The 25,939-nt window shown below is 43.6% G+C and overlaps 1 protein-coding gene across 1 annotated transcript in view; it reads left to right on the forward strand.

Annotated features, from left to right (window-relative positions):
* Nucleotides 1-2,890: 2,890 nt before the first annotated feature.
* The window catches only part of LOC142384533 (fibroblast growth factor receptor substrate 2-like), a 40,579-nt gene continuing 17,530 nt past the window's right edge, over nucleotides 2,891-25,939 (forward strand). Inside the window, exon 1 of the mRNA XM_075470836.1 lies at nucleotides 2,891-3,486. The gene's annotated coding sequence lies outside the window, so the exon portion shown is untranslated. The remainder of the gene's footprint in view (nucleotides 3,487-25,939) is intronic.

Here is a 25,939-nt window from a genome sequence, read left to right on the forward strand (position 1 = left end):
TTGTGTGTTGTTTTTGTGTTGTTTTGTGTTGTTTCTCTGTTGTTATAAGGTTTAATAAGTTGTTTTACGGTTGTTGTGTGTTGTTTTTGTGTTGTTTTGTGTTGTTTCTCTGTTCTTATAAGTTGTTTTGTGTTGTTTCTCTGTTCTTATAAGTTGTTTTGTGTTGTTTCTCTGTTGTTATAAGGTTTAATAAGTTGTTTTGTGTTGTTTTTGTGTTGTTTCTCTGTTGTTATAAGGTTTAATAAGTTGTTTTAGGGTTGTTGTGTGTTTTTTTTGTGTTGTTTTGTGTTGTTTCTCTGTTGTTATAAGGTTTAATAAGTTGTTTTACGATTGTTGTGTGTTGTTTTGTGCTGTTTTGTGTTTTTTTGTGTTGTTGTGTGTTGTTTGTGTGTTGTTATAAGTTGTTATGTGTTGTTTCTCTGTTCTTATAAGGTTTAATAAGTTGTTTTAAGGTTGTTTTGTGTTGTTTTTGTGTTGTTATGTGTTGTTTTTGTTTTTTGTGTTGTTTTGTGTTGTTTTTGTGTTGTTGTGTGTTGTGTTGTGTTGTTTTTGTGTTGTTTTTGTGTTGTTTTGTGTTGTTTTTGTGTTGTTTTGTGTTGTTGTGTGTTGTTTTGTGTTGTTTTTGTGTTGTTTTGGTGTTGTTTTTGTGTTGTTTTTGTGTTGTTGTGTGTTGTTTTGTGTTGTTTTTGTGTTGTTTTGTGTTGTTTTTGTGTTGTTATGTGTTGTTTTGTGTTGTTATGTGTTGTTTTTGTGTTGTTATGTGTTGTTTTGTGTTGTTATGTGTTGTTTTGGTGTTGTTTTTGTGTTGTTTTTGTGTTGTTGTGTGTTGTTTTGTGTTGTTTTTGTGTTGTTTTGTGTTGTTTTTGTGTTGTTATGTGTTGTTTTGTGTTGTTATGTGTTGTTTTTGTGTTGTTTTGTGTTGTTTTTGTGTTGTTATGTGTTGTTTTTGTGTTGTTTTGTGTTGTTTTTGTGTTGTTATGTGTTGTTTTGTGTTGTTATGTGTTGTTTTTGTGTTGTGTTGTTTTGTGTTGTTTTGGTGTTGTTTTGGTGTTGTTTTTGTGTTGTTTTTGTGTTGTTTTGTGTTGTTTTGTGTTGTTTTTGTGTTGTTGTGTTGTTTTGTGTTGTTTTGGTGTTGTTTTTGTGTTGTTTTTGTGTTGTTGTGTGTTGTTTTGTGTTGTTTTGTGTTGTTTTTGTGTTGTTTTGTGTTGTTTTTGTGTTGTTATATGTTGTTTTTGTGTTGTTATGTGTTGTTTTGTGTTTGTTTTTGTGTTGTTTTGTGTTGTTTTTGTGTTGTTTTGGTGTTGTTGTTGTGTTGTTGTGTGTTGTTTTGTGTTGTTTTTGTGTTGTTTTTGTGTTGTTTTGTGTTGTTTTGGTGTTGTTTTGGTGTTGTTTTGGTGTTGTGTGTTGTTTTGTGTTGTTTTGTGTTGTTTTGGTGTTTTTTGTATTGTTGTGTGTTGTTTTGTGTTGTTTTGTGGTGTTTTGTGTTGTTTTGTGTTGTTTTTGTGTTGTTTGTGTGTTTGTGGTTGTGTGTGTTTTGAGTTGTTTTGGTGTTTGTTTTTGTGTGTGTTTTGTGTTGTTGTGTGTGTTTTGTGTGTTTTGTGTGGTTTTTGGTGGTTTTGTGTGTTTTGGTGTGTTTGAGGTTGTTGTGTGTTGGGTTGTTGTTGGTGTGTTTGTGTTGTTTGTGTGTTGTTGTGGTGTTGTGGGGTGTGTTGTGTGTTGGTGTGTGTTTTTTGGGGTTGTTGGTGTGTGTTTGTGTTGGTGGTGTGTTTGGTGTGTTTTTGTGTGGTGTGTGTGTTGTGGGTGTGTTGTGTGTTGTTTGTTGTTGTTGTTGTGTTTGTGTTGTTTTGTGTGTTTTGTGTTGTTTTGTGTTGTGTTTGTGTGTGTTTTTGTGTTGTTGTGTGTTGTTTTGTGTTGTTGTGTGTTGTTTTTGTGTGGTTTTGGTGTTGTTGTTGTGGTGTTGTGTGTTGTTTTGTGTTGTTTTGTGTGTTGTGTTGGTTGTTTGTGGTGTTGTTTTGTGTTGTTTTGTGTGTGTGTTGTTGTGTTGTTTTTGTGGGTGTTGTGTGGGGTGGGGTGTGGGGGGGGGGGGGGGGGGGGGGGGGGGTGGGGGGGGGGTGGGTGGGGGGTGGGGGTGGGTGGGGGGGTGTGGGGGTGGTGGGGGGGGGGTGTGGGGGGGGGTGTGTGGGGGGGGTGGGGGGGGGGTGTGGGTTTGGTGGTGTTTGTGTTGTTGGGTGTAGTTGTATGTGTGTGTTGTGTTGTTGTTTGTGTTTGGTGTGTGTGTGTGTGGTTTGTGTGTTGTGTGTTGTTTTGTGTTGTTTTGGTTTGTGTGTTGTTGTTGTGTGTTGTTTTGTGTTGTTTTTGTGTGTTTTGTGTGTTGTTTTGTGTTGTGTGTTGTTGAGGGTGTGTGTGTGTTGTTGGGTTGTTGTTGTGTTGTGGGGTGTTGGTGTGGTTGTTTTGTGTTGTTTTGTGTTGTGTGGTGTGTTGTGTGTTGTGTGTTGTGTGTTGTTGCGTGTGTGGTGTGTTGTTGTGTGTGGGGGGGGGGGGGGGGGGGGGGGGGGGGGGGTGGTTGTGTGTGTTGTGTGGTTGTGTGTGGTTTGTGTTGTGGTGGTGTGTTGTGTTGTGTGTTGTAGTGTTGTTGTGTGTTGTTTTTGTGTTGTTGTGTGTTGTTTGTGTGTGGTTGTTTTTGTGTTGTGTGTGTTGTGTGTTGTGTTGTGTGTGGTGTGTGTGGTGGTGTGGGTTGGGGTGGGGGGGGTTGTGGGTGGGGGTGGGGTGGGGGGTTGTTTTGTGTGGTGTTTTGTGTTGTTTTGTGTTGTTGTGTGTTGTTTTGTGTTGTTTTTGTGTTGTTGTGTGTTGTTTTGTGTTGTTTTTGTGTTGTTTTGTGTGTAGTTTTTGTGTTGTTGTGTGTTGTTTTGTGTTGTTTTGTGTTGTTTTTGTGTTGTCCTGTGCATGTCAGTGGCTCGCGGGGAGAGGCCCTGGCTGTCCCGGACCTGATGGCCGCGCATGCGCAGTGGGTCGGAGGCTGCTGAAGTGTCGGAAGTTGAACTCGCAGTGATTTAGCCCGACAGACAGCTAGCGGCGGGGAGACGCTCCGAGCGCCCAAAACTTGGTTTTCAGCTCCTAAAAGTGCGTTCGGACGGAGCCCGGAACCCCACAGCGAACCGTTAAGGACTACCGATGGATTATAACCTGTTTTCTGTGGTTTAAATTGCGCTAACGGGAGCTCTAAGGCCGCCTGGAAGAAGTTGTGATTGTTTTTTTTTTTTTTTTTTTTTGGCGCTCCAGCAGCGCAGAGGGAAAGAAAGATGGAGGATCTGCTGTAGCTAATGCTAATGCTAACGCTAGCTGTAGCAGCGGCTAATGCTAGCTGTAGCAGCGGCTAATGCTAGCTGTCCGCCGCCGTCTCCGGACCAGTTCGAGCCGACGTCCGCCGTGTGGGAGACCCGGGAGTCGGGAAGCCAGAAGTCCCCCCAGCTAAGCTAACGGAGCCCGGTGAGTTTGTGCTGGCGGAACTGGCGGGTCTGTGGGGGCGGCTGGCGGGGTGGGAGCTGCTGGTGTCGGGGCGCTGCTGAGGGTTAGCCGCGGAGCTAATGAGCTGAAATCAGGGTTAGCTTATTGAAGCTGAGCTCTCTGCTAACCAGCTGCATTACACCCAGAAGTTTCAGTGATGGTGGACATCCAAAGGTGTTGTTCTACCGAATAAACACAGCTTATAAGTGTATGAGGAGGGTCAAAATACAGTTTTAAGTCCTGATCCAGCCTAATTTCTTTCTATTTTACCATGGTAACAGCTGCAGAGATTCACTGAAACATGTTCCAACATGAACATAAACCCAGAATCTGAGGCAGAACCAGAGTTAGTTCAGTTCTGAGCAGCTTTAAAGTGAATATCTGCAGATGTTTCCATGGTAACAGCTGCAGAGATTCACTGAAACATGTTCCAACATGAACATAAACCCAGAATCTGAGGCAGAACCAGAGTTAGTTCAGTTCTGAGCAGCTTTAAAGTGAATATCTGCAGATGTTTCCATGGTAACAGCTGCAGAGATTCACTGAAACATGTTCCAACATGAACATAAACCCAGAATCTGAGGCAGAACCAGAGTTTGTAGATAGTTCTTTAGGCCTGACACTTCTTCTTCTGTCCTCCACTTGTCCAGTTTCCTCAGATGTTTTAAGGACACACTGCACACCATGCTGAGATATGCCAAGTTTTCAGCTAGCAGCTCTTTGGGAATCACCTTGTTGCTGCAGAAATCCTGTTTTCTGTCTGTCACACTGTGTTATCTTTGCTGTTTTTCACACATGCAGCTAAAGAAATGGGAACAAATCTTAATTCCAGTCTAAAACCCACAAAGAGCTTCTAGATGATTCATTTCTGGTGGCATAAAACAGTTTAATCATTTCATTTATATTAACTGTTCCATAATTAGTCATTAGATTATATCTTATATTCCTTTTTTAAGCTTTAAATTGAATCTTATTTACTTTTTCTTGATGTTGAATAACATATAATTCTTATTATTGTCTGTTTTTTCCTACTTTTAGACGTGATAACGTTCATTATTTTGGGATTAGGATTTTTTTTAAACTGAATTTCATATATTAATTTGACTCTTTTGGTAACTGAAAGCAGTTTTAAACATAAATTTACAAAAAAGTTGAAACTATGAAGCTGTTTTTCACAGATGCAGCTAAAGAAATGGGAACAAATGATGTGTCTCTGTGACAGGCTGCTGGGAACAAAGAGCCTAAAGATCCAGTTTAAAATGTGGACACAGCACTGGTCCATCCCTTGAGTTAGGAGCCTTTTTCCTGCCTGAATGCTTCATAGGTCAGAGTTAAGTGGCTGAACAAAAAAAACACATTCCTCTGAAGATGCTCAGGTACAAGGACTGGGCTGAAGATGAGGGAAGAAGCAGAAAATGTCCAAAGAGAAACTGAGAGAGCTTCAGGAAGCTGCAGAACTGCTGATCAGGACACTTTAAAGGTTCCAGGAACAGAAATGAGGCTGATCAGGACTTTCAGAGCAGGGCTGCTCCATTATGGAAAAAATCAAAATCACGATTATTTTGGTCAATATTGAAATCACGATTATGTAACACGATTATTTCACGTGACTTTGGGAACTTTGGATTTATTGAAAAGACACCAACAATTCTTAAAAAAAAAATCTGACATTTGTTGCACTTTTTAAATGATCAAAATAAATAATATAACAGATATTCAAATAAAAGTAAAAATGATAACCTGAAATAAATAAGATCAACAATAAAGTGCACTTCCACAATCTCTTGAAAACAAGTAGTAGTATTAAATGCTGGCCCAGCATTAACAGCAAATAAGTGAGCTAAAACTCAACATGCTGCTAGGCCTGCTAATGAAATATCTTAAAGATTTTTAGCCAGAAACGCTAATCTGTTAACATTACCTGGTTTAAGGGATGAACAAAAGCAAGTGACAATGTTTCCACTTGTGCTAAAGAGCCTTTCTGAAGAGGAACTTGTAGCTGGAATGCAGAGGTACTTTGGAGCCCGGAGCTCAGACCGGAGCTCAGCCCGGCCCGGAGCTCAGCCCGGAGCTCAGCCCGGAGCTCAGCCCGGAGCTGAGCCCGGAGCTCAGACCGGAGCTCAGCCCGGAGCTCAGACCGGAGCTCAGACCGGAGCTCAGCCCGGAGCTCAGCCCGGAGCTCAGACCGGAGCTCAGCCCGGAGCTCAGACCGGAGCTCAGACCGGAGCTCAGACCGGAGCTCAGCCCGGAGCTCAGACCGGAGCTCAGACCGGAGCTCAGACCGGAGCTCAGACCGGAGCTCAGACCGGAGCTGAGCCCGGAGCTCAGCCCGGAGCTGAGCCCGGAGCTCGGCCCGGAGCTCAGCCCGGAGCTCAGCCCGGAGCTGAGCCCGGAGCTCGGCCCGGAGCTCGGCCCGGAGCTCAGCCCGGAGCTCAGCCCGGAGCTCGGCCCGGAGCTCAGACCGGAGCTCGGCCCGGAGCTCGGCCCGGAGCTCGGCCCGGAGCTCGGCCCGGAGCTCGGCCCGGAGCTCAGCCCGGAGCTCAGCCCGGCCCGGAGCTCAGACCGGAGCTCAGCCCGGAGCTGAGCCCGGAGCTGAGCCCGGAGCTCAGCCCGGAGCTCGGCCCGGAGCTCGGCCCGGAGCTCGGCCCGGAGCTCAGCCCGGAGCTCAGCCCGGAGCTCAGCCCGGCCCGGAGCTCAGACCGGAGCTCAGCCCGGAGCTGAGCCCGGAGCTGAGCCCGGAGCTCAGCCCGGAGCTCGGCCCGGAGCTGAGCCCGGAGCTCGGCCCGGAGCTCAGCCCGGAGCTCAGCCCGGCCCGGAGCTCAGCCCGGAGCTCAGCCCGGAGCTCAGCCCGGAGCTCAGCCCGGAGCTCAGCTCAGCCCGGCCCGGAGCTCAGCCCGGAGCTCAGCCCGGAGCTCAGCCCGGAGCTCAGACCGGAGCTCAGACCGGAGCTCAGACCGGAGCTCGGCCCGGAGCTCAGCCCGGAGCTCGGCCCGGAGCTCGGCCCGTAGCTCGGCCCGTAGCTCAGACCGGAGCTCAGCCCGGAGCTGAGCCCGGAGCTGAGCCCGGAGCTCAGCCCGGAGCTCAGCCCGGAGCTCAGCCCGGAGCTCAGCCCGGAGCTCAGCCCGGAGCTGAGCCCGGAGCTCAGCCCGGAGCTCAGCCCGGAGCTCAGCCCGGAGCTCAGCCCGGCCCGGAGCTCAGCCCGGAGCTCAGCCCGGAGCTGAGCCCGGAGCTCAGCCCGGAGCTCAGACCGGAGCTCAGACCGGAGCTCAGCCCGGAGCTCAGACCGGAGCTCAGACCGGAGCTCAGCCCGGAGCTCGGCCCGGAGCTCCGGGCTGTGGCCTGGTCCTGTTGCTCAGGAGGTGTGATTGTAGTGACCTTGGAGAAGCTGCCTCGGCCCTTCTTCTTCTTCTTCTTCTTCTTCTTCGGAGCATCTGTATCTTCAGCAGGTGTTGCTGCAGACTCAGAGGGATGTTCTCCTGGAGGGAACAAATGATAGATTTGGGAATTTAGGAATATTATTTTTAACCTGACCTGAGCTGACCGTTGTGGTATTAATGTTCACAATATTTGCCAACCTGTTCATGCACCGATTTATTATTATTATTATTATTATTATTATTATTATTATTACCATGACAGTCTTCATCTCCGCTATCAGTCTGTCTTCATTGACATATTTCAGTTTGAACCTTGGGTCCAGGGCAGAGGCTGTGCCACTGTATTTGTCATTGAGATTGTCTCTTATATTCATTTTTATGCTTTTGGCAAGGTTCGTGTCTTCATCTGGCACTTCCAATATTTGATTATTGAAGAGGTGGAGGGTTGGTTTCAGGAAAGAGACGCTGACGTATTTCTCTCCAGAAAGGGCGTCGGTGAACTCAACCAAAGGGCTGAGTGACTTCCTCCAGCACATCAATATCTTGCCATGTGAGGGAGAGATGATACTAATAATAATACATTTATTTATATAGCACCTTTCATACATAAAATGTAGCTCACAGTGCAGAGCGAGGAGGAAACGGACACAAACCAAAAAAATAGAAAAATTAATTTACCAATAAAATAGAGAAACAACAAATGCAATATACAAATAGTAATAATGATAATAATAGAATCCATAAAACTAGTAGAAGGCGAGGGTGTATAAATGTGTTTTTAGCTGCTTTTTAAAGTTTGTAATATCTGTTTTGTTTACACACATAATGAAAGGAGAATTACAGAGGGATTTCAGGATATCTGCTTTCATTTCCTAGGAAATCAAACTATACTGTCCATAGCCTAAAATACATCGATTTTCGCCATATTTTTTAATTATAATGTCACATAAATCAGGCCAGGAATGATTTATCAACAAATCCTTCAGTAAATATCTTCAGAATACTACTAAGTGCATAACTGGGAAGTTTGGTGTTAGTAGGTGCTCCATAGGCTGAGATACTGATACTGGAAAAATAAGGCTGGTTTCTGTATAAGGCTGGTTTCTGTATAAGGCTGGTTTCTGTAAGGCTGGTTTCTGTATAAGGCTGGTTTCTGTAAGGCTGGTTTCTGTAAGGCTGGTTTCTGTATAAGGCTGGTTTCTGTAAGGCTGGTTTCTGTATAAGGCTGGTTTCTGTAAGGCTGGTTTCTGTAAGGCTGGTTTCTGTATAAGGCTGGTTTCTGTAAGGCTGGTTTCTGTATAAGGCTGGTTTCTGTATAAGGCTGGTTTCTGTATAAGGCTGGTTTCTGTATAAGGCTGGTTTCTGTATAAGGCTGGTTTCTGTATAAGGCTGGTTTCTGTAAGGCTGGTTTCTGTATAAGGCTGGTTTCTGTATAAGGCTGGTTTCTGTAAGGCTGGTTTCTGTATAAGGCTGGTTTCTGTATAAGGCTGGTTTCTGTAAGGCTGGTTTCTGTATAAGGCTGGTTTCTGTATAAGGCTGGTTTCTGTATAAGGCTGGTTTCTGTATAAGGCTGGTTTCTGTAAGGCTGGTTTCTGTAAGGCTGGTTTCTGTATAAGGCTGGTTTCTGTAAGGCTGGTTTCTGTAAGGCTGGTTTCTGTAAGGCTGGTTTCTGTATAAGGCTGGTTTCTGTAAGGCTGGTTTCTGTATAAGGCTGGTTTCTGTATAAGGCTGGTTTCTGTAAGGCTGGTTTCTGTAAGGCTGGTTTCTGTATAAGGCTGGTTTCTGTATAAGGCTGGTTTCTGTATAAGGCTGGTTTCTGTATAAGGCTGGTTTCTGTATAAGGCTGGTTTCTGTAAGGCTGGTTTCTGTAAGGCTGGTTTCTGTATAAGGCTGGTTTCTGTAAGGCTGGTTTCTGTAAGGCTGGTTTCTGTAAGGCTGGTTTCTGTATAAGGCTGGTTTCTGTAAGGCTGGTTTCTGTATAAGGCTGGTTTCTGTAAGGCTGGTTTCTGTAAGGCTGGTTTCTGTAAGGCTGGTTTCTGTATAAGGCTGGTTTCTGTAAGGCTGGTTTCTGTAAGGCTGGTTTCTGTAAGGCTGGTTTCTGTATAAGGCTGGTTTCTGTAAGGCTGGTTTCTGTAAGGCTGGTTTCTGTAAGGCTGGTTTCTGTAAGGCTGGTTTCTGTAAGGCTGGTTTCTGTATAAGGCTGGTTTCTGTAAGGCTGGTTTCTGTAAGGCTGGTTTCTGTAAGGCTGGTTTCTGTATAAGGCTGGTTTCTGTATAAGGCTGGTTTCTGTATAAGGCTGGTTTCTGTAAGGCTGGTTTCTGTATAAGGCTGGTTTCTGTATAAGGCTGGTTTCTGTAAGGCTGGTTTCTGTAAGGCTGGTTTCTGTATAAGGCTGGTTTCTGTATAAGGCTGGTTTCTGTATAAGGCTGGTTTCTGTATAAGGCTGGTTTCTGTATAAGGCTGGTTTCTGTAAGGCTGGTTTCTGTAAGGCTGGTTTCTGTATAAGGCTGGTTTCTGTATAAGGCTGGTTTCTGTATAAGGCTGGTTTCTGTAAGGCTGGTTTCTGTAAGGCTGGTTTCTGTAAGGCTGGTTTCTGTAAGGCTGGTTTCTGTATAAGGCTGGTTTCTGTATAAGGCTGGTTTCTGTATAAGGCTGGTTTCTGTATAAGGCTGGTTTCTGTATAAGGCTGGTTTCTGTAAGGCTGGTTTCTGTAAGGCTGGTTTCTGTAAGGCTGGTTTCTGTATAAGGCTGGTTTCTGTATAAGGCTGGTTTCTGTATAAGGCTGGTTTCTGTAAGGCTGGTTTCTGTAAGGCTGGTTTCTGTAAGGCTGGTTTCTGTATAAGGCTGGTTTCTGTATAAGGCTGGTTTCTGTATAAGGCTGGTTTCTGTAAGGCTGGTTTCTGTATAAGGCTGGTTTCTGTAAGGCTGGTTTCTGTAAGGCTGGTTTCTGTATAAGGCTGGTTTCTGTATAAGGCTGGTTTCTGTATAAGGCTGGTTTCTGTAAGGCTGGTTTCTGTAAGGCTGGTTTCTGTAAGGCTGGTTTCTGTATAAGGCTGGTTTCTGTATAAGGCTGGTTTCTGTATAAGGCTGGTTTCTGTAAGGCTGGTTTCTGTATAAGGCTGGTTTCTGTAAGGCTGGTTTCTGTAAGGCTGGTTTCTGTATAAGGCTGGTTTCTGTATAAGGCTGGTTTCTGTATAAGGCTGGTTTCTGTAAGGCTGGTTTCTGTAAGGCTGGTTTCTGTAAGGCTGGTTTCTGTATAAGGCTGGTTTCTGTAAGGCTGGTTTCTGTAAGGCTGGTTTCTGTAAGGCTGGTTTCTGTAAGGCTGGTTTCTGTATAAGGCTGGTTTCTGTAAGGCTGGTTTCTGTAAGGCTGGTTTCTGTAAGGCTGGTTTCTGTAAGGCTGGTTTCTGTAAGGCTGGTTTCTGTATAAGGCTGGTTTCTGTAAGGCTGGTTTCTGTAAGGCTGGTTTCTGTAAGGCTGGTTTCTGTAAGGCTGGTTTCTGTATAAGGCTGGTTTCTGTAAGGCTGGTTTCTGTATAAGGCTGGTTTCTGTATAAGGCTGGTTTCTGTAAGGCTGGTTTCTGTAAGGCTGGTTTCTGTAAGGCTGGTTTCTGTAAGGCTGGTTTCTGTAAGGCTGGTTTCTGTATAAGGCTGGTTTCTGTATAAGGCTGGTTTCTGTAAGGCTGGTTTCTGTATAAGGCTGGTTTCTGTATAAGGCTGGTTTCTGTATAAGGCTGGTTTCTGTAAGGCTGGTTTCTGTATAAGGCTGGTTTCTGTATAAGGCTGGTTTCTGTAAGGCTGGTTTCTGTATAAGGCTGGTTTCTGTATAAGGCTGGTTTCTGTAAGGCTGGTTTCTGTATAAGGCTGGTTTCTGTGTAAGGCTGGTTTCTGTATAAGGCTGGTTTCTGTAAGGCTGGTTTCTGTATAAGGCTGGTTTCTGTGTAAGGCTGGTTTCTGTATAAGGCTGGTTTCTGTATAAGGCTGGTTTCTGTATAAGGCTGGTTTCTGTATAAGGCTGGTTTCTGTATAAGGCTGGTTTCTGTAAGGCTGGTTTCTGTATAAGACTGGTTTCTGTAAGGCTGGTTTCTGTAAGGCTGGTTTCTGTATAAGACTGGTTTCTGTAAGGCTGGTTTCTGTGTAAGGCTGGTTTCTGTATAAGGCTGGTTTCTGTAAGGCTGGTTTCTGTATAAGGCTGGTTTCTGTAAGGCTGGTTTCTGTATAAGGCTGGTTTCTGTAAGGCTGGTTTCTGTATAAGGCTGGTTTCTGTAAGGCTGGTTTCTGTAAGGCTGGTTTCTGTATAAGGCTGGTTTCTGTAAGGCTGGTTTCTGTATAAGGCTGGTTTCTGTAAGGCTGGTTTCTGTAAGGCTGGTTTCTGTATAAGGCTGGTTTCTGTAAGGCTGGTTTCTGTATAAGGCTGGTTTCTGTATAAGGCTGGTTTCTGTAAGGCTGGTTTCTGTATAAGGCTGGTTTCTGTAAGGCTGGTTTCTGTATAAGGCTGGTTTCTGTAAGGCTGGTTTCTGTAAGGCTGGTTTCTGTATAAGGCTGGTTTCTGTAAGGCTGGTTTCTGTAAGGCTGGTTTCTGTATAAGGCTGGTTTCTGTAAGGCTGGTTTCTGTATAAGGCTGGTTTCTGTATAAGGCTGGTTTCTGTATAAGGCTGGTTTCTGTATAAGGCTGGTTTCTGTAAGGCTGGTTTCTGTATAAGGCTGGTTTCTGTATAAGGCTGGTTTCTGTATAAGGCTGGTTTCTGTAAGGCTGGTTTCTGTAAGGCTGGTTTCTGTAAGGCTGGTTTCTGTATAAGGCTGGTTTCTGTATAAGGCTGGTTTCTGTATAAGGCTGGTTTCTGTATAAGGCTGGTTTCTGTATAAGGCTGGTTTCTGTAAGGCTGGTTTCTGTAAGGCTGGTTTCTGTAAGGCTGGTTTCTGTATAAGGCTGGTTTCTGTATAAGGCTGGTTTCTGTATAAGGCTGGTTTCTGTAAGGCTGGTTTCTGTAAGGCTGGTTTCTGTAAGGCTGGTTTCTGTGTAAGGCTGGTTTCTGTCTAAGGCTGGTTTCTGTATAAGGCTGGTTTCTGTATAAGGCTGGTTTCTGTAAGGCTGGTTTCTGTATAAGGCTGGTTTCTGTAAGACTGGTTTCTGTAAGGCTGGTTTCTGTATAAGGCTGGTTTCTGTATAAGGCTGGTTTCTGTATAAGGCTGGTTTCTGTAAGGCTGGTTTCTGTATAAGGCTGGTTTCTGTAAGGCTGGTTTCTGTATAAGGCTGGTTTCTGTAAGGCTGGTTTCTGTAAGGCTGGTTTCTGTAAGGCTGGTTTCTGTAAGGCTGGTTTCTGTATAAGGCTGGTTTCTGTAAGGCTGGTTTCTGTAAGGCTGGTTTCTGTAAGGCTGGTTTCTGTATAAGGCTGGTTTCTGTAAGGCTGGTTTCTGTATAAGGCTGGTTTCTGTAAGGCTGGTTTCTGTATAAGGCTGGTTTCTGTGTAAGGCTGGTTTCTGTAAGGCTGGTTTCTGTAAGGCTGGTTTCTGTATAAGGCTGGTTTCTGTAAGGCTGGTTTCTGTATAAGGCTGGTTTCTGTATAAGGCTGGTTTCTGTAAGGCTGGTTTCTGTATAAGGCTGGTTTCTGTAAGGCTGGTTTCTGTATAAGGCTGGTTTCTGTAAGGCTGGTTTCTGTATAAGGCTGGTTTCTGTATAAGGCTGGTTTCTGTATAAGGCTGGTTTCTGTGTAAGGCTGGTTTCTGTATAAGGCTGGTTTCTGTAAGGCTGGTTTCTGTAAGGCTGGTTTCTGTATAAGGCTGGTTTCTGTATAAGGCTGGTTTCTGTAAGGCTGGTTTCTGTATAAGGCTGGTTTCTGTATAAGGCTGGTTTCTGTATAAGGCTGGTTTCTGTATAAGGCTGGTTTCTGTAAGGCTGGTTTCTGTATAAGGCTGGTTTCTGTATAAGGCTGGTTTCTGTATAAGGCTGGTTTCTGTATAAGGCTGGTTTCTGTATAAGGCTGGTTTCTGTAAGGCTGGTTTCTGTATAAGGCTGGTTTCTGTATAAGGCTGGTTTCTGTATAAGGCTGGTTTCTGTAAGGCTGGTTTCTGTAAGGCTGGTTTCTGTATAAGGCTGGTTTCTGTATAAGGCTGGTTTCTGTATAAGGCTGGTTTCTGTAAGGCTGGTTTCTGTAAGGCTGGTTTCTGTATAAGGCTGGTTTCTGTATAAGGCTGGTTTCTGTATAAGGCTGGTTTCTGTAAGGCTGGTTTCTGTAAGGCTGGTTTCTGTAAGGCTGGTTTCTGTAAGGCTGGTTTCTGTAAGGCTGGTTTCTGTATAAGGCTGGTTTCTGTATAAGGCTGGTTTCTGTATAAGGCTGGTTTCTGTATAAGGCTGGTTTCTGTAAGGCTGGTTTCTGTAAGGCTGGTTTCTGTAAGGCTGGTTTCTGTAAGGCTGGTTTCTGTAAGGCTGGTTTCTGTATAAGGCTGGTTTCTGTAAGGCTGGTTTCTGTAAGGCTGGTTTCTGTATAAGGCTGGTTTCTGTATAAGGCTGGTTTCTGTATAAGGCTGGTTTCTGTATAAGGCTGGTTTCTGTATAAGGCTGGTTTCTGTATAAGGCTGGTTTCTGTATAAGGCTGGTTTCTGTATAAGACTGGTTTCTGTATAAGGCTGGTTTCTGTATAAGGCTGGTTTCTGTATAAGGCTGGTTTCTGTAAGGCTGGTTTCTGTAAGGCTGGTTTCTGTATAAGGCTGGTTTCTGTAAGGCTGGTTTCTGTATAAGGCTGGTTTCTGTATAAGGCTGGTTTCTGTATAAGGCTGGTTTCTGTATAAGGCTGGTTTCTGTATAAGGCTGGTTTCTGTAAGGCTGGTTTCTGTATAAGGCTGGTTTCTGTATAAGGCTGGTTTCTGTATAAGGCTGGTTTCTGTATAAGGCTGGTTTCTGTAAGGCTGGTTTCTGTATAAGGCTGGTTTCTGTATAAGGCTGGTTTCTGTATAAGGCTGGTTTCTGTATAAGGCTGGTTTCTGTATAAGGCTGGTTTCTGTATAAGGCTGGTTTCTGTATAAGGCTGGTTTCTGTATAAGGCTGGTTTCTGTAAGGCTGGTTTCTGTATAAGGCTGGTTTCTGTAAGGCTGGTTTCTGTATAAGGCTGGTTTCTGTATAAGGCTGGTTTCTGTATAAGGCTGGTTTCTGTAAGGCTGGTTTCTGTATAAGGCTGGTTTCTGTATAAGGCTGGTTTCTGTATAAGGCTGGTTTCTGTATAAGGCTGGTTTCTGTAAGGCTGGTTTCTGTATAAGGCTGGTTTCTGTAAGGCTGGTTTCTGTATAAGGCTGGTTTCTGTAAGGCTGGTTTCTGTAAGGCTGGTTTCTGTATAAGGCTGGTTTCTGTATAAGGCTGGTTTCTGTAAGGCTGGTTTCTGTATAAGGCTGGTTTCTGTAAGGCTGGTTTCTGTATAAGGCTGGTTTCTGTATAAGGCTGGTTTCTGTAAGGCTGGTTTCTGTATAAGGCTGGTTTCTGTATAAGGCTGGTTTCTGTAAGGCTGGTTTCTGTAAGGCTGGTTTCTGTATAAGGCTGGTTTCTGTAAGGCTGGTTTCTGTAAGGCTGGTTTCTGTAAGGCTGGTTTCTGTATAAGGCTGGTTTCTGTAAGGCTGGTTTCTGTAAGGCTGGTTTCTGTATAAGGCTGGTTTCTGTATAAGGCTGGTTTCTGTAAGGCTGGTTTCTGTATAAGGCTGGTTTCTGTAAGGCTGGTTTCTGTAAGGCTGGTTTCTGTATAAGGCTGGTTTCTGTATAAGGCTGGTTTCTGTAAGGCTGGTTTCTGTATAAGGCTGGTTTCTGTATAAGGCTGGTTTCTGTATAAGGCTGGTTTCTGTATAAGGCTGGTTTCTGTATAAGGCTGGTTTCTGTATAAGGCTGGTTTCTGTAAGGCTGGTTTCTGTATAAGGCTGGTTTCTGTATAAGGCTGGTTTCTGTAAGGCTGGTTTCTGTATAAGGCTGGTTTCTGTATAAGGCTGGTTTCTGTAAGGCTGGTTTCTGTAAGGCTGGTTTCTGTATAAGGCTGGTTTCTGTATAAGGCTGGTTTCTGTAAGGCTGGTTTCTGTATAAGGCTGGTTTCTGTATAAGGCTGGTTTCTGTAAGGCTGGTTTCTGTATAAGGCTGGTTTCTGTAAGGCTGGTTTCTGTAAGGCTGGTTTCTGTATAAGGCTGGTTTCTGTATAAGGCTGGTTTCTGTATAAGGCTGGTTTCTGTAAGGCTGGTTTCTGTAAGGCTGGTTTCTGTATAAGGCTGGTTTCTGTATAAGGCTGGTTTCTGTAAGGCTGGTTTCTGTAAGGCTGGTTTCTGTAAGGCTGGTTTCTGTAAGGCTGGTTTCTGTAAGGCTGGTTTCTGTATAAGGCTGGTTTCTGTATAAGGCTGGTTTCTGTAAGGCTGGTTTCTGTATAAGGCTGGTTTCTGTATAAGGCTGGTTTCTGTAAGGCTGGTTTCTGTATAAGGCTGGTTTCTGTATAAGGCTGGTTTCTGTATAAGGCTGGTTTCTGTAAGGCTGGTTTCTGTAAGGCTGGTTTCTGTATAAGGCTGGTTTCTGTAAGGCTGGTTTCTGTAAGGCTGGTTTCTGTAAGGCTGGTTTCTGTATAAGGCTGGTTTCTGTAAGGCTGGTTTCTGTAAGGCTGGTTTCTGTAAGGCTGGTTTCTGTAAGGCTGGTTTCTGTATAAGGCTGGTTTCTGTAAGGCTGGTTTCTGTAAGGCTGGTTTCTGTATAAGGCTGGTTTCTGTATAAGGCTGGTTTCTGTAAGGCTGGTTTCTGTAAGGCTGGTTTCTGTAAGGCTGGTTTCTGTAAGGCTGGTTTCTGTATAAGGCTGGTTTCTGTATAAGGCTGGTTTCTGTAAGGCTGGTTTCTGTAAGGCTGGTTTCTGTATAAGGCTGGTTTCTGTAAGGCTGGTTTCTGTAAGGCTGGTTTCTGTATAAGGCTGGTTTCTGTAAGGCTGGTTTCTGTATAAGGCTGGTTTCTGTATAAGGCTGGTTTCTGTATAAGGCTGGTTTCTGTATAAGGCTGGTTTCTGTATAAGGCTGGTTTCTGTATAAGGCTGGTTTCTGTAAGGCTGGTTTCTGTATAAGGCTGGTTTCTGTATAAGGCTGGTTTCTGTAAGGCTGGTTTCTGTATAAGGCTGGTTTCTGTATAAGGCTGGTTTCTGTATAAGGCTGGTTTCTGTAAGGCTGGTTTCTGTATAAGGCTGGTTTCTGTAAGGCTGGTTTCTGTATAAGGCTGGTTTCTGTAAGGCTGGTTTCTGTAAGGCTGGTTTCTGTAAGGCTGGTTTCTGTATAAGGCTGGTTTCTGTAAGGCTGGTTTCTGTATAAGGCTGGTTTCTGTAAGGCTGGTTTCTGTAAGGCTGGTTTCTGTATAAGGCTGGTTTCTGTATAAGGCTGGTTTCTGTATAAGGCTGGTTTCTGTATAAGGCTGGTTTCTGTAAGGCTGGTTTCTGTATAAGGCTGGTTTCTGTATAAGGCTGGTTTCTGTAAGGCTGGTTTCTGTATAAGGCTGGTTTCTGTATAAGGCTGGTTTCTGTAAGGCTGGTTTCTGTATAAGGCTGGTTTCTGTATAAGGCTGGTTTCTGTATAAGGCTGGTTTCTGTATAAGGCTGGTTTCTGTATAAGGCTGGTTTCTGTAAGGCTGGTTTCTGTAAGGCTGGTTTCTGTATAAGGCTGGTTTCTGTATAAGGCTGGTTTCTGTAAGGCTGGTTTCTGTAAGGCTGGTTTCTGTATAAGGCTGGTTTCTGTATAAGGCTGGTTTCTGTAAGGCTGGTTTCTGTATAAGGCTGGTTTCTGTAAGGCTGGTTTCTGTAAGGCTGGTTTCTGTATAAGGCTGGTTTCTGTAAGGCTGGTTTCTGTAAGGCTGGTTTCTGTATAAGGCTGGTTTCTGTATAAGGCTGGTTTCTGTAAGGCTGGTTTCTGTATAAGGCTGGTTTCTGTATAAGGCTGGTTTCTGTATAAGGCTGGTTTCTGTAAGGCTGGTTTCTGTAAGGCTGGTTTCTGTAAGGCTGGTTTCTGTAAGGCTGGTTTCTGTAAGGCTGGTTTCTGTAAGGCTGGTTTCTGTATAAGGCTGGTTTCTGTAAGGCTGGTTTCTGTATAAGGCTGGTTTCTGTATAAGGCTGGTTTCTGTAAGGCTGGTTTCTGTATAAGGCTGGTTTCTGTATAAGGCTGGTTTCTGTAAGGCTGGTTTCTGTATAAGGCTGGTTTCTGTATAAGGCTGGTTTCTGTAAGGCTGGTTTCTGTAAGGCTGGTTTCTGTAAGGCTGGTTTCTGTAAGGCTGGTTTCTGTATAAGGCTGGTTTCTGTAAGGCTGGTTTCTGTATAAGGCTGGTTTCTGTATAAGGCTGGTTTCTGTATAAGGCTGGTTTCTGTAAGGCTGGTTTCTGTATAAGGCTGGTTTCTGTATAAGGCTGGTTTCTGTATAAGGCTGGTTTCTGTAAGGCTGGTTTCTGTAAGGCTGGTTTCTGTATAAGGCTGGTTTCTGTAAGGCTGGTTTCTGTAAGGCTGGTTTCTGTATAAGGCTGGTTTCTGTATAAGGCTGGTTTCTGTAAGGCTGGTTTCTGTAAGGCTGGTTTCTGTATAAGGCTGGTTTCTGTAAGGCTGGTTTCTGTAAGGCTGGTTTCTGTATAAGGCTGGTTTCTGTAAGGCTGGTTTCTGTATAAGGCTGGTTTCTGTATAAGGCTGGTTTCTGTATAAGGCTGGTTTCTGTATAAGGCTGGTTTCTGTAAGGCTGGTTTCTGTAAGGCTGGTTTCTGTAAGGCTGGTTTCTGTAAGGCTGGTTTCTGTAAGGCTGGTTTCTGTATAAGGCTGGTTTCTGTAAGGCTGGTTTCTGTATAAGGCTGGTTTCTGTAAGGCTGGTTTCTGTAAGGCTGGTTTCTGTAAGGCTGGTTTCTGTATAAGGCTGGTTTCTGTAAGGCTGGTTTCTGTATAAGGCTGGTTTCTGTATAAGGCTGGTTTCTGTAAGGCTGGTTTCTGTATAAGGCTGGTTTCTGTATAAGGCTGGTTTCTGTAAGGCTGGTTTCTGTATAAGGCTGGTTTCTGTATAAGGCTGGTTTCTGTATAAGGCTGGTTTCTGTAAGGCTGGTTTCTGTAAGGCTGGTTTCTGTATAAGGCTGGTTTCTGTATAAGGCTGGTTTCTGTATAAGGCTGGTTTCTGTATAAGGCTGGTTTCTGTATAAGGCTGGTTTCTGTAAGGCTGGTTTCTGTATAAGGCTGGTTTCTGTATAAGGCTGGTTTCTGTAAGGCTGGTTTCTGTATAAGGCTGGTTTCTGTATAAGGCTGGTTTCTGTATAAGGCTGGTTTCTGTAAGGCTGGTTTCTGTAAGGCTGGTTTCTGTATAAGGCTGGTTTCTGTATAAGGCTGGTTTCTGTATAAGGCTGGTTTCTGTAAGGCTGGTTTCTGTAAGGCTGGTTTCTGTATAAGGCTGGTTTCTGTAAGGCTGGTTTCTGTATAAGGCTGGTTTCTGTATAAGGCTGGTTTCTGTGTATGGCTGGTTTCTGTATAAGGCTGGTTTCTGTAAGGCTGGTTTCTGTATAAGGCTGGTTTCTGTATAAGGCTGGTTTCTGTATAAGACTGGTTTCTGTATAAGGCTGGTTTCTGTAAGGCTGGTTTCTGTATAAGGCTGGTTTCTGTATAAGGCTGGTTTCTGTAAGGCTGGTTTCTGTATAAGGCTGGTTTCTGTATAAGGCTGGTTTCTGTAAGGCTGGTTTCTGTATAAGGCTGGTTTCTGTATAAGGCTGGTTTCTGTATAAGGCTGGTTTCTGTATAAGGCTGGTTTCTGTAAGGCTGGTTTCTGTAAGGCTGGTTTCTGTAAGGCTGGTTTCTGTAAGGCTGGTTTCTGTATAAGGCTGGTTTCTGTAAGGCTGGTTTCTGTAAGGCTGGTTTCTGTATAAGGCTGGTTTCTGTAAGGCTGGTTTCTGTAAGGCTGGTTTCTGTATAAGGCTGGTTTCTGTATAAGGCTGGTTTCTGTATAAGGCTGGTTTCTGTAAGGCTGGTTTCTGTATAAGGCTGGTTTCTGTAAGGCTGGTTTCTGTATAAGGCTGGTTTCTGTATAAGGCTGGTTTCTGTATAAGGCTGGTTTCTGTATAAGGCTGGTTTCTGTAAGGCTGGTTTCTGTAAGGCTGGTTTCTGTATAAGGCTGGTTTCTGTAAGGCTGGTTTCTGTATAAGGCTGGTTTCTGTATAAGGCTGGTTTCTGTATAAGGCTGGTTTCTGTATAAGGCTGGTTTCTGTAAGGCTGGTTTCTGTAAGGCTGGTTTCTGTAAGGCTGGTTTCTGTAAGGCTGGTTTCTGTAAGGCTGGTTTCTGTAAGGCTGGTTTCTGTAAGGCTGGTTTCTGTATAAGGCTGGTTTCTGTAAGGCTGGTTTCTGTAAGGCTGGTTTCTGTATAAGGCTGGTTTCTGTATAAGGCTGGTTTCTGTAAGGCTGGTTTCTGTATAAGGCTGGTTTCTGTAAGGCTGGTTTCTGTAAGGCTGGTTTCTGTATAAGGCTGGTTTCTGTATAAGGCTGGTTTCTGTATAAGGCTGGTTTCTGTAAGGCTGGTTTCTGTATAAGACTGGTTTCTGTAAGGCTGGTTTCTGTAAGGCTGGTTTCTGTATAAGACTGGTTTCTGTAAGGCTGGTTTCTGTATAAGGCTGGTTTCTGTATAAGGCTGGTTTCTGTATAAGACTGGTTTCTGTATAAGGCTGGTTTCTGTATAAGGCTGGTTTCTGTGTAAGGCTGGTTTCTGTGTAAGGCTGGTTTCTGTAAGGCTGGTTTCTGTAAGGCTGGTTTCTGTATAAGGCTGGTTTCTGTATAAGACTGGTTTCTGTGTAAGGCTGGTTTCTGTATAAGGCTGGTTTCTGTATAAGGCTGGTTTCTGTAAGGCTGGTTTCTGTAAGGCTGGTTTCTGTATAAGGCTGGTTTCTGTAAGGCTGGTTTCTGTAAGGCTGGTTTCTGTATAAGGCTGGTTTCTGTAAGGCTGGTTTCTGTAAGGCTGGTTTCTGTATAAGGCTGGTTTCTGTATAAGGCTGGTTTCTGTAAGGCTGGTTTCTGTAAGGCTGGTTTCTGTATAAGGCTGGTTTCTGTAAGGCTGGTTTCTGTAAGGCTGGTTTCTGTATAAGGCTGGTTTCTGTATAAGGCTGGTTTCTGTAAGGCTGGTTTCTGTATAAGGCTGGTTTCTGTATAAGGCTGGTTTCTGTATAAGGCTGGTTTCTGTATAAGGCTGGTTTCTGTATAAGGCTGGTTTCTGTATAAGGCTGGTTTCTGTATAAGGCTGGTTTCTGTAAGGCTGGTTTCTGTATAAGGCTGGTTTCTGTATAAGGCTGGTTTCTGTATAAGGCTGGTTTCTGTAAGGCTGGTTTCTGTAAGGCTGGTTTCTGTATAAGGCTGGTTTCTGTATAAGGCTGGTTTCTGTATAAGGCTGGTTTCTGTAAGGCTGGTTTCTGTAAGGCTGGTTTCTGTATAAGGCTGGTTTCTGTATAAGGCTGGTTTCTGTAAGGCTGGTTTCTGTAAGGCTGGTTTCTGTATAAGGCTGGTTTCTGTATAAGGCTGGTTTCTGTAAGGCTGGTTTCTGTAAGGCTGGTTTCTGTAAGGCTGGTTTCTGTATAAGGCTGGTTTCTGTATAAGGCTGGTTTCTGTAAGGCTGGTTTCTGTAAGGCTGGTTTCTGTAAGGCTGGTTTCTGTATAAGGCTGGTTTCTGTATAAGGCTGGTTTCTGTAAGGCTGGTTTCTGTAAGGCTGGTTTCTGTATAAGGCTGGTTTCTGTATAAGGCTGGTTTCTGTATAAGGCTGGTTTCTGTATAAGGCTGGTTTCTGTATAAGGCTGGTTTCTGTAAGGCTGGTTTCTGTATAAGGCTGGTTTCTGTAAGGCTGGTTTCTGTATAAGGCTGGTTTCTGTATAAGGCTGGTTTCTGTAAGGCTGGTTTCTGTATAAGGCTGGTTTCTGTATAAGGCTGGTTTCTGTAAGGCTGGTTTCTGTAAGGCTGGTTTCTGTATAAGGCTGGTTTCTGTATAAGGCTGGTTTCTGTATAAGGCTGGTTTCTGTATAAGGCTGGTTTCTGTATAAGGCTGGTTTCTGTAAGGCTGGTTTCTGTAAGGCTGGTTTCTGTAAGGCTGGTTTCTGTAAGGCTGGTTTCTGTATAAGGCTGGTTTCTGTATAAGGCTGGTTTCTGTAAGGCTGGTTTCTGTAAGGCTGGTTTCTGTATAAGGCTGGTTTCTGTATAAGGCTGGTTTCTGTAAGGCTGGTTTCTGTAAGGCTGGTTTCTGTATAAGGCTGGTTTCTGTATAAGGCTGGTTTCTGTATAAGGCTGGTTTCTGTATAAGGCTGGTTTCTGTATAAGGCTGGTTTCTGTAAGGCTGGTTTCTGTAAGGCTGGTTTCTGTATAAGGCTGGTTTCTGTATAAGGCTGGTTTCTGTAAGGCTGGTTTCTGTATAAGGCTGGTTTCTGTAAGGCTGGTTTCTGTATAAGGCTGGTTTCTGTATAAGGCTGGTTTCTGTAAGGCTGGTTTCTGTAAGGCTGGTTTCTGTATAAGGCTGGTTTCTGTATAAGGCTGGTTTCTGTATAAGGCTGGTTTCTGTATAAGGCTGGTTTCTGTAAGGCTGGTTTCTGTATAAGGCTGGTTTCTGTAAGGCTGGTTTCTGTAAGGCTGGTTTCTGTAAGGCTGGTTTCTGTAAGGCTGGTTTCTGTAAGGCTGGTTTCTGTATAAGGCTGGTTTCTGTATAAGCCTGTTTCTGTATAAGGCTGGTTTCTGTAAGGCTGGTTTCTGTAAGGCTGGTTTCTGTAAGGCTGGTTTCTGTAAGGCTGGTTTCTGTAAGGCTGGTTTCTGTATAAGGCTGGTTTCTGTATAAGCCTGTTTCTGTATAAGGCTGGTTTCTGTAAGGCTGGTTTCTGTAAGGCTGGTTTCTGTATAAGGCTGGTTTCTGTAAGGCTGGTTTCTGTAAGGCTGGTTTCTGTAAGGCTGGTTTCTGTAAGGCTGGTTTCTGTAAGGCTGGTTTCTGTATAAGGCTGGTTTCTGTAAGGCTGGTTTCTGTAAGGCTGGTTTCTGTAAGGCTGGTTTCTGTATAAGGCTGGTTTCTGTATAAGGCTGGTTTCTGTAAGGCTGGTTTCTGTATAAGGCTGGTTTCTGTATAAGGCTGGTTTCTGTATAAGGCTGGTTTCTGTAAGGCTGGTTTCTGTAAGGCTGGTTTCTGTATAAGGCTGGTTTCTGTAAGGCTGGTTTCTGTAAGGCTGGTTTCTGTAAGGCTGGTTTCTGTATAAGGCTGGTTTCTGTAAGGCTGGTTTCTGTATAAGGCTGGTTTCTGTATAAGGCTGGTTTCTGTATAAGGCTGGTTTCTGTATAAGGCTGGTTTCTGTAAGGCTGGTTTCTGTAAGGCTGGTTTCTGTAAGGCTGGTTTCTGTATAAGGCTGGTTTCTGTATAAGGCTGGTTTCTGTAAGGCTGGTTTCTGTAAGGCTGGTTTCTGTAAGGCTGGTTTCTGTAAGGCTGGTTTCTGTATAAGGCTGGTTTCTGTAAGGCTGGTTTCTGTAAGGCTGGTTTCTGTATAAGGCTGGTTTCTGTAAGGCTGGTTTCTGTAAGGCTGGTTTCTGTATAAGGCTGGTTTCTGTAAGGCTGGTTTCTGTGTAAGGCTGGTTTCTGTATAAGGCTGGTTTCTGTAAGGCTGGTTTCTGTAAGGCTGGTTTCTGTAAGGCTGGTTTCTGTATAAGGCTGGTTTCTGTATAAGGCTGGTTTCTGTAAGGCTGGTTTCTGTATAAGGCTGGTTTCTGTATAAGGCTGGTTTCTGTATAAGGCTGGTTTCTGTATAAGGCTGGTTTCTGTAAGGCTGGTTTCTGTAAGGCTGGTTTCTGTAAGGCTGGTTTCTGTATAAGGCTGGTTTCTGTATAAGGCTGGTTTCTGTATAAGGCTGGTTTCTGTATAAGGCTGGTTTCTGTAAGGCTGGTTTCTGTAAGGCTGGTTTCTGTAAGGCTGGTTTCTGTATAAGGCTGGTTTCTGTAAGGCTGGTTTCTGTATAAGGCTGGTTTCTGTAAGGCTGGTTTCTGTATAAGGCTGGTTTCTGTAAGGCTGGTTTCTGTATAAGGCTGGTTTCTGTAAGGCTGGTTTCTGTATAAGGCTGGTTTCTGTAAGGCTGGTTTCTGTAAGGCTGGTTTCTGTAAGGCTGGTTTCTGTATAAGGCTGGTTTCTGTATAAGGCTGGTTTCTGTATAAGGCTGGTTTCTGTATAAGGCTGGTTTCTGTATAAGGCTGGTTTCTGTAAGGCTGGTTTCTGTAAGGCTGGTTTCTGTATAAGGCTGGTTTCTGTAAGGCTGGTTTCTGTAAGGCTGGTTTCTGTAAGGCTGGTTTCTGTAAGGCTGGTTTCTGTATAAGGCTGGTTTCTGTAAGGCTGGTTTCTGTAAGGCTGGTTTCTGTATAAGGCTGGTTTCTGTAAGGCTGGTTTAAAAAATCATTTTTTTTGTATTTTTCCAGTATCAGTATCTCAGCCTCTGGAACACCTATTAACACCAAACTTCCCAGTTATACACTTAGTAGTATTCTGAAGATATTTACTGAAGGATTTGTTGATAAATCATTCCTGGCCTGATTTTTGTGACATTATAATAAAAAAATATGGCGAAAATCGATGTTTTTTAAGCTGTGGACAGTATAATTTGATTTCCTAGGAAATGAAAGCAGATATCCTGAAATCTCTCTGTAATTCTCCTTTCATTATGTGTGTAAACAAAATGAAAAAAGAATTTTGCACCTGGCTTTATCACATGTTCAGATCTATCTTCCTGAAATATATGAAAATGTGCGCACATTTAATGAGATAATGCATAATTTGCGTAATTAAACTACCTTAGACTACCTTCATCAGCACCAAAACGAGGCTGGAACTCTGCTCACAGGACGCAGCAGGGGGTAAGAAGATGTTCAGAAATGATGCTGCTGATATGGGATGTTGCACAGCTTCATGTCAGAAGAGGCGAACTGTCCCTTTAAAGACAAAGTGCATGTGAGGTAAAGTGCAGCCCTTGAAATATTTAACAGAACAATGGGGTTTATCTGTATCATGGGTCTTGGCGCAGTAAATGACGTAACCAGTGCGCCGTGGCCAGTGTTTCGACTACTCGACCTGAATAAAACAGCCGGCATCTCCGCGTGCAAACTTTTATTTAACGGATTATTTTATCTGAAAAATGTTCCTATCGGATCGATAAAAATGACGTAATTTTCCCCCAAATCGACAGAATTCCTCCAGTGATAGGAGCTGAATATCAGGCCCTGCTATCAGCGCTGTCATGATTTAATGAGAAATACCGAACACGCATGGTAACACGGTGTCATAGAACAACTGTTTACAGGGTTGGAGTTCGGCTGTTCCACTGGTTTCCAATACTGAGAAGGGGGGGGGGGGAAAGGCTCGACCAACCACGACCTTATATCGTGTAGTTCCTAAACTTATCGGGTCTTTCCATCTGCTCGATCTCTGCTATAACATCCGTTTATAAAGCCTTTTAACACAGCCTTGGCTGAAACAAAGTGCTTCACAACACAAAATAAAACAAGGCATAAAACACAAGAACAATGTAAAAACAACAATAAACAACAACAATATTAAAATTATAAAAACAATAAAACAGAAACAGTCTCATGCTGGGTCAAAAGCCAGGGAATAAAAATGGGTTTTAAGATGAGTTTTAAAAATGGGCATTGAAGGGGCCTGTCTGATATAAAATGGGAGGTCGTTCCAAAGTTTAATTCAGGTGGTTAAAGTGTGGATGCTGCCTGACCAGTTGGGCTGTGTTCGAAACCGCATACTACATACTGCATACTACATACTGCATACTGCATACTGCATACTACATACTGCATACTACATACTACATACTGCATACTGCATACTGCATACTACATACTGCATACTACATACTACATACTGCATACTACATACTGCATACTGCATACTGCATACTACATACTGCATACTACATACTGCATACTGCATACTACATACTGCATACTACATACTGCATACTACATACTGCATACTGCATACTACATACTGCATACTACATACTACATACTGCATACTACATACTGCGTACTGCATACTACATACTGCATACTGCATACTGCATACTACATACTACATACTGCATACTGCATACTGCATACTGCATACTACATACTGCATACTACATACTGCATACTGCATACTACATACTGCATACTACGTACTGCATACTACATACTGCATACTACATACTGCGTACTGCATACTGCATACTACATACTACATACTGCATACTACATACTGCATACTACATACTACATACTGCATACTACATACTACATACTGCATACTGCATACTGCATACTACATACTGCATACTGCATACTGCATACTGCATACTACATACTGCATACTACATACTGCATACTACATACTGCATACTGCATACTACATACTGCATACTACGTACTGCATACTACATACTGCATACTACATACTGCGTACTGCATACTACATACTACATACTGCATACTGCATACTGCATACTGCATACTACATACTGCGTACTACATACTGCATACTACATACTGCGTACTACATACGACATACTGCATACTACATACTGCGTACTGCATACTGCATACTGCATACTACATACTGCATACTACATACTGCGTACTACATACTGCATACTGCATACTACATACTGCATACTACATACTGCGTACTGCATACTACATACTGCATACTGCATACTGCATACTACATACTACATACTGCGTACTGCATACTGCATACTGCATACTTGCATACTGCATACTGCATACTGCATACTACATACCGCATACTACATACTGCAGACTACATACTGCATATTACATACTACATACTGCATACTACATACTGCATATTACATACTGCATATTACATACTGCATATTACATACTGCATACTGCATACTGCATATTACATACTGCATATTACATACTGCGTACTGCATACTGCATACTACATACTGCATACTACATACTGCGTACTGCATACTGCATACTACATACTGCGTACTGCATACTGCATACTACATACTGCATACTTGCATACAGCATACTGCATACTACAT

Source organism: Odontesthes bonariensis, chromosome 7, assembly GCF_027942865.1.
Source record: "Odontesthes bonariensis isolate fOdoBon6 chromosome 7, fOdoBon6.hap1, whole genome shotgun sequence".
Lineage (NCBI taxonomy): Eukaryota > Metazoa > Chordata > Actinopteri > Atheriniformes > Atherinopsidae > Odontesthes > Odontesthes bonariensis.